The sequence below is a fragment of the Symphalangus syndactylus genome, chromosome 8, assembly GCF_028878055.3.
Source record: "Symphalangus syndactylus isolate Jambi chromosome 8, NHGRI_mSymSyn1-v2.1_pri, whole genome shotgun sequence".
In the NCBI taxonomy this organism is placed as follows: domain Eukaryota; kingdom Metazoa; phylum Chordata; class Mammalia; order Primates; family Hylobatidae; genus Symphalangus; species Symphalangus syndactylus.
In genome coordinates, this window is record NC_072430.2 from 24,093,190 (window position 1) to 24,103,505 (window position 10,316).

Genomic DNA, 10,316 nt, shown 5'->3' on the forward strand with positions numbered 1-10,316 from the left:
CCAGGGGGTGAGTGGCTGCTCCCCTGGCTGAGGCTCAGGACTTCTCCATGTGAGTGGTTCCTGCCAGGGGGTCCTGCCTGTGCCCCAGGGAAAGTGGCAGCTGCTTATCTGATGTTGGGGCCCAGGCCATGAAACAGCAGAGTCAATACACCCTCGTCCCACTTACAAAATCATATTTTCCAAACACACAGCTCCCCCAAGCCCCTTATCAGGCCTCCAGGTGGAAAAGCCCTGTTGCCTGGCAATGTTGCCTTATCTGTGAGGTCTGCGTGGAGGCCAGAGCGAGGTGATTTCATTATATCCTCTCCCATCTGTCTCTGCAAACATCCCTGGGGGCTTCCAATTAAGGTTTTGCTTTCCTTCTTCAGCAGATGTTTGCTTTAATCTAATAAAACAGTTTGCAGGCCTCCTCAGTGGGTGTAGGAGGACTTCAGTAGGCTTCCGCCAAGGAGGGTGTTGGGAGAGGTGGGGGGAGGGTGCCAGGCACACCAAGCCCTGGACACCGAGGCTGGCTGAGGCACGAGGCACGGCAGGCTGGGAAGAAGGAGCGGGCCTGGCCCACACTGAGAGGTGAGAGACGTCTGCCCTGTGCCCCACCTCCTCTCCTTCCCAGGGCCATATTCCCCGGGGGTCCAGTGGCATGCTGATCCCTCTTGAACATGACGTCTTCTAGGGTGACACCACTGGGTCAGAGCTTCTGCTTCCAAGGGGAGATCACCTGAGAGATGGGACTGCAGAGGCTCCATAAAGAAGGCGCTACTGGGGAATTGCTTAGCGATGTGCGAACTTCAAACTCACACCCGGCAAACCAGAACATAGGAAGCTGCAGGTTAGGTCCACGGTGGAAGATAGTGGGAGGCACTGGCATGGCTGCTTAGAGAAGTCATTGTGGTGGAGAGGGAGGTCAAAGCAGAAGTGTTTCTAAGATGGGCCCAGCGTCTAAGTCTCTGAACCAGAGAGGACCCCCTGCCCAGGCTCCGACCCCTCAACTTTGTGGGTTCCGAAATGGTTGACCAATAGGGCCTCCTAGGGAGGAAACTTCCAGTGACTTAAGGGTGGTTTTTGTCCCAAGAGGTCTTTGCTGGGTGGCAAAAGCATCTAAGAATGGTGGGAACAGCTGCACTTTTGAGCCAGAGAGACCTGGGTTAAACCCTGGCTCTTCCTATACTCGTTGTGTGGCCTTGCAAACATTAAGTCACTTTTCTGAGCCTCTGCTTCCTCTTTTACAAAATGACCCAAATAATCTCTTGTGTGATTTCTATGAATTTCACTAACAGGGTTCAGTCTCACCAACATTTATCAGTGGCTACTATGTCGGGGCCGGCTCAGTGGTGTTGGCAATGGGAGGGGAAGTCCCAGCACAGTTCCTGGCCCTTGAGGGTGCTCAGCACCTGTGACTCTCCCCAGGTGGATGTCATAGCTCTTCCCTTCCCTCTCTCCCCCAGGCTCTGTCCTCAGCTGCAGCCCTGGGTTCACCTGGCTCCATTTGCAGCTGACTAAGTCAGCTATGCCCTGCAAGCCTCAGCATCAGCAGCACTTGGCAGCTCAGCTTCTGAGAGAGCTTCTGTTTTCTCATCAGGAAAACAGGGCTGTTGATATCAGTACCCACATCCTAGAGCTCTTGTGAGGCCTCGTGGAGTTAATGTGCATCAGGTGCATCACACAGGGCTTGGCTCGGATGAGTGTGGACTCAGTGGCAGTGCCTGCCTCTTCTTCTCGTAGCTTTGGGACGTGGTTTTTCAGGTGGCCGAGGATCTCTGATGTTCAGGATTGTTGAGCTACCCGTGGCTGTGTCTAGTGCCCCCTGAAGGAGAGCCCGAAAAGGAGATGGGGGCCCCTGGTGAACTGAGGGGTGCTGCTCCTTCTCTCCACTGAGGAGCAGAGGGTGAACTCATGGCCCCAGCCCTCAGACCCTGCCTCTCCAGAGCCAGCCCAGTTGGGGGTCAGAGGCACAGACAGAAAAGTCTTTGGGGAGCTGTGGCCTGGAGAGAGGATGCACAGTGCACTCCCTAATGGTGGGGCCTACAAGGCAGAGCTGAGGCCCCTTGTCTTCTGCCAAATGATGTTTCAGAATCAGTTAGCTGAGCAGCTTCCCCACTAAAGGACAGGCTCTTCTTCCACCCTGCCCCCATCCCCATAGCTTAGAGAATGAGCAGTCTGGTTACCCGTTTCTCCTCATGCCTCCCCAACTTGCAAAGGGCCAGCAGAGAAGCCAGGACCAGATGGGCCTTAATCATGGACCTTTCTCCTTACCTGGACCCAGTTCAGTCCAGGCACTGACCTGGTGTCTTCCTCTTCATCCACCTGCCCAAGAAGACTTCTCTTTCTTCTGTGTCTGAATTCCATGATGAGGACTTCATCCCTGTGGTCAAAGCTCAGCAGCCCCATCCCAACTCACTCCCAACAGGAGATGCCACATGTCAAGCATTCTCCGTCATTTTCTCTGCTGTATGGGGGGATCCATGCAGGTGGGGCAATGGCACCAAACCACTTTTATTTTCCAGAAAAACTAGAAATTTACACCCTCAGAATGATCCTGTCATATTTCTTTGGCTTTCTCTCTTGTTATCCCACTCTCATCCCCTCATCAGCAATGCGGCCTCAGCTGCACCAGTCTAGGAGAGTCCCACCTCCCCTGTGGCATATGCGTGTCCCGTGCATGTTTGTGCTTCCATCCCTTTCCACATGTGCCCTGGCCAGGAATACCTTCTCCTCTTGTTTATTCATCTTCCCCAAACATTAAGGCTCAGCTCAATTCCACTCCGTGCCTTCCACCTCAGGAGATCACTGTCTGCTGAGATCTTTTAGCACTTACCATCCTCAACACCACTACTTGGCTCTTGCCAAATACTGTTTTGCTCTTTGTGTAGATTACTTTGTATGCAAATCTTTCTTTTTTTTTTTTTGAGACAGAGTCTGGCTCTGTCACCCAGGCTGGAGTGCAGTGGCATGATCTCGGCCCACTGCAACCTCCGCCTTCTGGGCTCAAGCAATCCTCCCATATCAGCCTCCGGAGTAGCTGGGACTACAGGTGTGCACCACCACACCCGGCTTATTTTTTGTATTTTTTCGTAGAGGCAGGGTTTCTTCACGTTGCCCAGCCTGGTCACAAATTCCTAGGCTCAAGTAATTTGCCTGTCTTGGCCTCCTAAATTGTTGGGATTACAGGCATGAGCCACCGCGCCTGTCTCTTATACAGATCTTTTATCTGCCCAACTAGATTTCAAGCCTTTTCAGGGGAAGGACATTGCTTCAAACCATCCCAGACCCTACATCCATGGGAATATGACCTATTTTTTTTTCATGGAGGTGAAAAATAGCTTAACCCAAATATGAGGACAATGGGATTTTTCACAAGGTAGGAGACCGGTTGGGAGGTGTTTGATGGGGATGATGGGGGGTCCTTTCTGGATCCCCTGCCTGTGTGTCACCCTGTGAATAGTACTCACACTGGCTCTTCATGTAAAGATGAGTAGGTCAAGCGATGCTCTGTGGGTTTGCTCCAGTGTGGGCGAAATGCAGTGCTCAAGTTTCACAGGCTGCTGTCCGTGGTCCTGAACTACCACCTTCTGCGGGGGAAACCTGGGTACTGGTTTTGGTGATTCTTATCTAACAGCTCCCAGGGGTTATAGTTTTAACGTCTTTTTCTTTCTAGCTGTTTAAACTTTTGAAAATTTCAGATAATGACAGATTAATCAGAATCATGGCTTTGTTTCTCAAAAATTCATGGAGCTTTATCATATTTCCAATAGTCAGACATTTTTCACCTCTGAGAAACTGGAGGTGAAGTCATGTGTCTCCTCCATCATGTCCCTCACAATATTTTTATGATTTTAAGACCCAATTTGCTCCATGAAGGAGTGCATTCTCACCTTTTACATCACTTTATAGACATCGTATTAGCTTTACCTCTTACTGACTGGGTGAACTTGGACAGGCCAATTCACCTATATTGGCCTCAATTTTCTCTTTTTAAAATTATGGCAGTGACTAGGCACAGTGACTCATGCCTGTAATTCCAGCACTTTGGGAGTCCAACACAGAGGATCCCTTGAGCCCAGGAGCTCAAGACCAGCCTGGGCAACATAGTGAGATTCCCATCTCTACAAAAAATAGAAAAAAATAGCTAGGCATGATGGCACAGGCCTGTAGCCCCAGCTACTCAGGAGGCTGAAGGAGGAGGATCAATTAATCCCAGGAAGTGGAGGCTGCAGTGAGCTGTGATCTCACCACTGTACTCTAGCCTGGGTGACAGAACAAGACTCTATCTCAATAATAATAATAATAATAAAGTAAAATGGTGGGAGTGATGGTGCAGAAGATTTGGACTTCATTATCTCAGGGATCCCTTTCTTTGCTGAAATGGTGGCTGCTGATTCAATGCCCTGTCTCCCACATCTCTGTGAGCCTTTCCTCCCAAGCTCTTTAAAATAAACAAGAAAATTGGCCGGGCGCAGTGGCTCACGCTTGTAATCCCAGCAATTTAGGAGGCCGAGGCGGGCGGATCACGAGGTCAGGAGATCGAGACCACGGTGAAACCCCATCTCTACTAAAAATACAAAAACTTAGCCGGGAGTGGTGGCGGGCGCCTGTAGTCCCAGCTACTCGGAGAGGCTGAGGCAGGGGAATGGCGTGAACCCGGAAGGCGGAGTTTGCAGTGAGCCGAGATCGCACCACTGCACTCCAGCCTGGGTGACAGAGCGAGACTCCGTCTCAAAAAAAATAAATAAATAAATAAAATAAAATAAACAAGAAAATCTAGGTCATTCCCTGCATCAAGCTCAAAGGCAGTTTCTCACGAATGGCCTTACTTCAATTGCTAGTAATAAGGGGAGGGCTTCTGCGTGTGAGACCCACTCCCATCACAGAAGGACATCCACAAACACCTGTTCCTCTTCTCTCATGTAGCAGTGGCCTTACCCATATCCCAGCTTTCCTGGTGGAAGTCACATGGTAAAAAGCACTTGGTCCCAAATGTAAGCAGTGAGGTGGTGTCTACACATTCCGGAGTAGGTCTGTGCCTGAACAGGAGGTTTTGAGGACAGCAAAGGCTACTGAATTGGCCTCAGAAGCAGGGAGCCTTCCCAGCGTGGAGGATCTCAGAGGCCTCCAGCTGCTGTCATATCCCTGATGAAGGGGCTCAGAAGAATCCACAGCTTCCCTCTCCCATCAGCTCCCTTGGCTCCCAGCTCCAGGACAAGTGGTTCAGGGCCAGTGGGTAGATAAAGCCCTAGCTTAAGCCTGGGCCTCCCTAGGTGTTGCAACCACCTCATCCTGAGATCCCAGTGAGAGATCTGATTCCTGAGGCATTGAGTGCTAATAAATAATAAATGCCAGCGTAGGCACAGAAAAATGATACTGAGAGGCCAGAGAATTTTTACAAAAGCAGGGAGCTGACCCTCAAGTGCATTTGTCCCAGAATCACAGGGCCAGAAAGGTCCTCAGGAGGTCACCTTGTGTCCCTCATAGCCTTGCTGATAGCAGAAAGGAGAACAAAAGATGCATACAGAAAACTCCTGGTGGGGGTGGTGGTGGGTGTGGTGGCTTACACCTATAATCCCAGCATTTTGGGAGGCCGAGGTGGGCAGATCATTTGAGGTCAGGAGTTCGAGACCAGCCTGGCCAACATGGTGAAGCTCCCTCTCTACTAAAAAATACAAAAATTGGTTGAGTGTCATCGTGCACGACTGTAGTTCCCCAGCTACTCAGGAGGCTGAGGCAGGAGAATCTTTTGAACCTTGGAGGTGGAGGTTGCAGTGAGCTGAGGTTGCATCACTGCACTCCAGCCTGGGCAACAGAGCAAGACTTTGTCTCAAACAAACAAACAAACAAACACTCCAAGGACCTCCAAGCCCAACCTCACCTTCTAACTAAGAAAACCTGGTCCTGGGAAAGGGGCCTGGGAACACAGGTGCTTCTCTGAGGAGAGCTCACTGTGCAACCTTGAGCACAGTTCTTAAACCTTTTGGGCCTCAGTTTTCTCATCTGCCAGTTGGAACCGGGTGCAGAGGAGCAAGTGTTTGGGATGTCCTTCTGCAATAAGAGTGGGCCTCACAGGGAGAAGCCCCCCCATTACTAACTTGGGAGAATACTCAGTTCAGTTCAATGACCATTTAATATTGCACTCATTCATGTATTAATTCAACAACTATTTGAGCACTCACTATGTGCCAGGCCCAGTGTTTGGTGTTGGAGATACAGCGACAAACAACACAGGCAGGGCCCCTCTTCTCACAGGGCTTGCTTTCTAGTGCCTGGGGAGACTTCAGAGGGCTCTGAGCCAGCTGGTGAGTTTGCTTCAGAGGAAGGCAGGGTCTGTCTTGGCTAGGGCCTTGGAGGAAGAGGAAAGGAGGAAGATGAAAAGGATGGTAATGATGATATGGAAGGTTGATTGACTGACTGAATGAATGAAAAGTTTTGGCTTCTTCATGTGATGTAAGAGAGGGGGGTGGTTAATGTGTTGATATCACTAATCCAGGCCAAAACACTCCGATTTAAAAAGTGACCAAAATATGTTGGCAATATAAATTTAGAAGTCTTAAAATGTGCATGCTCTCTAACCCAACATTCGTCAAGGATGAAAATACGGGTATATAAAGATGTTCAGACTGGGCGTGCTGGCTCATGCCTGTAATCCTAGCACTTCAGGAGGTACTAGGGAGGCTGAGGTGGGTGGATTGCCTGAGCTCAGGAGTTCGAGACCAGCCTGGACAACATGGCAAAACCTCGTCTCTACTAAAAATACAAAAAAATTAGCCGGGTGTGGTGGCACACACCTGTGGTCTCAGCTACTTGGGAGGCTGAGGCATGAGAATCACTTGAATCCAGGAGGCAGAGGTTGCAGTGAGCCGAGATCATGCCACTGCACTCCAGCCTGGGGTGACAGAGACTCTGTCTCCAAAATAATACAATAAAATGAAAAATAAAATAAAAGTTTCTTGTGGCAATGTTTATGAAAGCCCCCAAATGGAAAACATCCAGATATCCATCTACTGGGGATCAACTAATTCACATACACAATGGAGTATTATACAGCCATTTGGACTGATGCTTTAGAAATGTAGCAACATGGCTGGACGCAATGGCTCATGTCTGTAATCCCAGCACTTTGGCAGGCCAAGGCGGGTGGATATCCTGAAGTCAGGAATTCGAGACCAGCCTGGCTAACATGGTGAAATCCTGTCTCTACTAAAAATACAAAAAATTAGCCAGGCGTGGCGGCGGGCACCTGTAATCCCAGCTACTTGGGAGGCTGAGACAGGAGAATCACTTGAACCCGGGAGACAGAGGTTGCAGTGAGCCGAGATCACACCACTACACTCCAGCTTGGGTGACAGCGAGACTCCACCTCAAAAAACAAAAAGAAATGTAACAATATGGTAAAATATTCATGATACATAAATGGAGAAGACATGTATGGTACAACTTCCTATGTACATTATACATGAAAAATGTCTGAAGACATACATCATGTTAACAATAATTGTTTAAGCTGGTGGGTTTATGGGTGTTAAACATTTTTTCATTTATGCCTACTGGTATTTTCTTTTCTATTTTAATTTATGTTTTTATTTTTTTAGAGATGAGGTCTCTCTATGTTGCCCATGTTGGTCTCCAACTCCTGGGCTCAAGAAATCCTCCTGCCTCAGCCTCCCAAAGCACTGGGGTTACAGGCATGAGCCACCATGCCCAGCCCCAGTGGTATTTTCTTTTTCTTTTCTTTTCTTGCTTTCTTTTTTTTTTTTTTTTTTTTTTTTGAGACAGAGTTTTGCTCTTGTTGCCCAAGCTGGAATGCAGTGGTGCAATCTCAGCTCACTGGAACCTCCACCTCCCAGATTCAAGTGATTCTCCTGCCTCAGCCTCCTGAGTAGCTGGAATTACAGGTGCGTGCCACCATGCCCGGTTAATTTTTTGTATTTTTAGTATAAATGGGGTTTCACCATGTTAGGCTGGTCTCGAACTCCTGACCTCAGGTGATCCACCCACCTTGGCCTCCCAAAGTGCTCGGATTACAAGCATGTGCCCCCATGCCAGGCAGAACTCTCATACACTGCTGGTGGGAATGTGAAATGCTGCAATCACTTTGGAAAGCAATTTGTCAGTTTCTTTAAAAATGAAACATATACCTCCTAAATGACTCAGCCATTCCACTCCTAGGTACTTACCCAAGAGAAATAAAAGCATTTGGATACTTGTACATGAATATTCATGGAAACTTTATTTGTAATACCACCAAAATGGAAACAACCCAAATATCTATCAATAGATAAATGAATAAACAAGTTGTGGTATATCCACATAATGGGATACTACTTAGCAATAAAAATAAGTGAACTATTAATATATGCAACGACGTGGATGCATGTCAAAATAGAAGCCAGACAAAAAGAATACATTCTGGATAATTCCATTTATATAAAATTCTAGGACATGCAAATGAATCTGCAGTGACTGAAAGTAGGTTCATGGTTGCCTGGGGATGGAGAGGGAGGAACGTGGAGAGAGGGAGCAATTGCAAAGGTGCAAGAGGAAGTTTTGGGAGGTGAGCGGTGTGTGTTCACTGTTTTGATTGTGGTGATGACTTCACAGGTGTATACATATGTCAAAACTTACCAAATTGCACAAGGCTCAAGGCCATATGTACATGAACAAATGTATGTCAATAAAGCTGTTTTTAAAACAGAGGCTGTCACGAACATAGAGGCAAAACAGTCGATGCCTCCCAGTTTCAAGCTGGTTTGGTCATCATGGGAGAGCATTGCTGTCCTCATCTCACCCACACAGAACTCGGAACCCAGAGGGGTTAAGTGCTAGTCCGGGCAGATCCCATGGCCTGATTCTTTCTTCTCTGGATCCAGCGCTTTCTTTGCAAAGCCCTGAGTGTGCTTCCAGGAGCCTCCCAGAACCTATCAGCATGCCCTGAGCTGAGGGACAGGGTGTCCCTGCCACCTGAAGGTATAATCTCCGCTTCAGTTCACACTCCTCCCCCAGTTGTGGTCCCTCAGCCTGTGTTTGCAGCCAGGAGGCTGGCTTCATTTGCAGACAGGCTGTGGTTGCAGCATCTCCCCAGGGAAGTAATAAAGAGTGGGAGTGAGATAAGGGACAAAGGCAATTATCTAACAACCTGCTGTCGGTGGCAGAGAAGGACTCAGGCCAAGCTGGGGATTCCTGCCCCGTCCCAGTGTCCTTGAGAGGCTGGCAGGGCCACTCTGCCCAGAAGGGTTCTCCTGGGCAAGAGGTCATAGTGGGGGGTAGAGGGGAAGGAGGTGGTAGGAGGTGGGGGTGGGTAGGGGTGGGGGTGCCAGGCTGGGCCCCAGAAACACTTGGTTTCTGTCCATGCGTTCCTCTCCAGCTCCAGGGCCCTCCACAGCATTTGGAGTCAGAGCTGGCGTGGGATCCTGGAAAAGCTGAATGAATGCAGGCTTTGTGTGTGGACAGACCTGGGTGTGCATCCTGGCACCAGTGGGGTCTCAGTGACCACCACTGTGAAATGGGGTAACAACAGTCCCTGCCCCATGCGACCCTGCCATGTAAGCTTCAGTCAACCCCACTTGCCCTCCCCTTGCTTGTCCTTCTAGTTTATGTTCTCCTTAGACTCTGCAAACCAGAGAAGGGACGAGCTGAGGCAGGAGGCCTTGCGCCTTGAGAGTGGATGGGAGAAGGAGAATGTGGAGAAATGGGGCAGCTGTGTTTGCTGAGCACTTCCTGTAGCCCAGTGCTGGTCAGAGCACTTTACACACTCTATCCCCTTTAATTCCCACAACAGCCTGTGAAGTATTCACTGTCCTCCCAGCTTCCCCAAGAGGAACATTGAGGCCTCCCAAGAGCAAGTCACTCATCCAAGGTCACAGAAAGTAGACAGGGGCAAAGATAGGCCTTGAACCCAGGCAGCCTGACTCCCAAGTCCCTGTCTTGTGGCTGAAATTCCCCACCAGTTTTCTGGGGTCTTTGCATTTCTGAGTCCCATCCCCACTAGTTGGGATGCTTTCCCCAGCAGGGATTCAAGTTCAGATTCTCTCTGCAACTCCTTGTTACTCAAGCCGCCCTATGATCCCCCACGTGCGCAGAGCGCTCTACAGTTTACAAAGAACTCTTTCATTACTACTTATGCCATGGGTGGTTCCGAATCCCTTGAAACAAGAGAGGACTGTTGTTATCCCGGTGTCTACCATGAAGATGGTATGGATCCCTTCCTAGGGAGAAATGGACACTGACGCACACTGGACCATTTTATCTGCACAAGTAAACATTATTAGGCCCAGTTTATAGATGTTAAAACTGAGGCCTGGAAGAATTAAACAGCTTGTCTAAGTTCA

General features: G+C 49.1%; 1 long non-coding RNA gene across 1 annotated transcript; it reads left to right on the forward strand.

The window, feature by feature from the left end:
• The first annotated feature begins 8,529 nt into the window (after positions 1 to 8,529).
• LOC129488699 (uncharacterized) lies at positions 8,530 to 10,316 on the forward strand. Its single transcript, XR_008659716.1, has 2 exons — positions 8,530 to 8,955; positions 9,359 to 10,316. It is a non-coding gene; the product is annotated as an uncharacterized lncRNA (long non-coding RNA).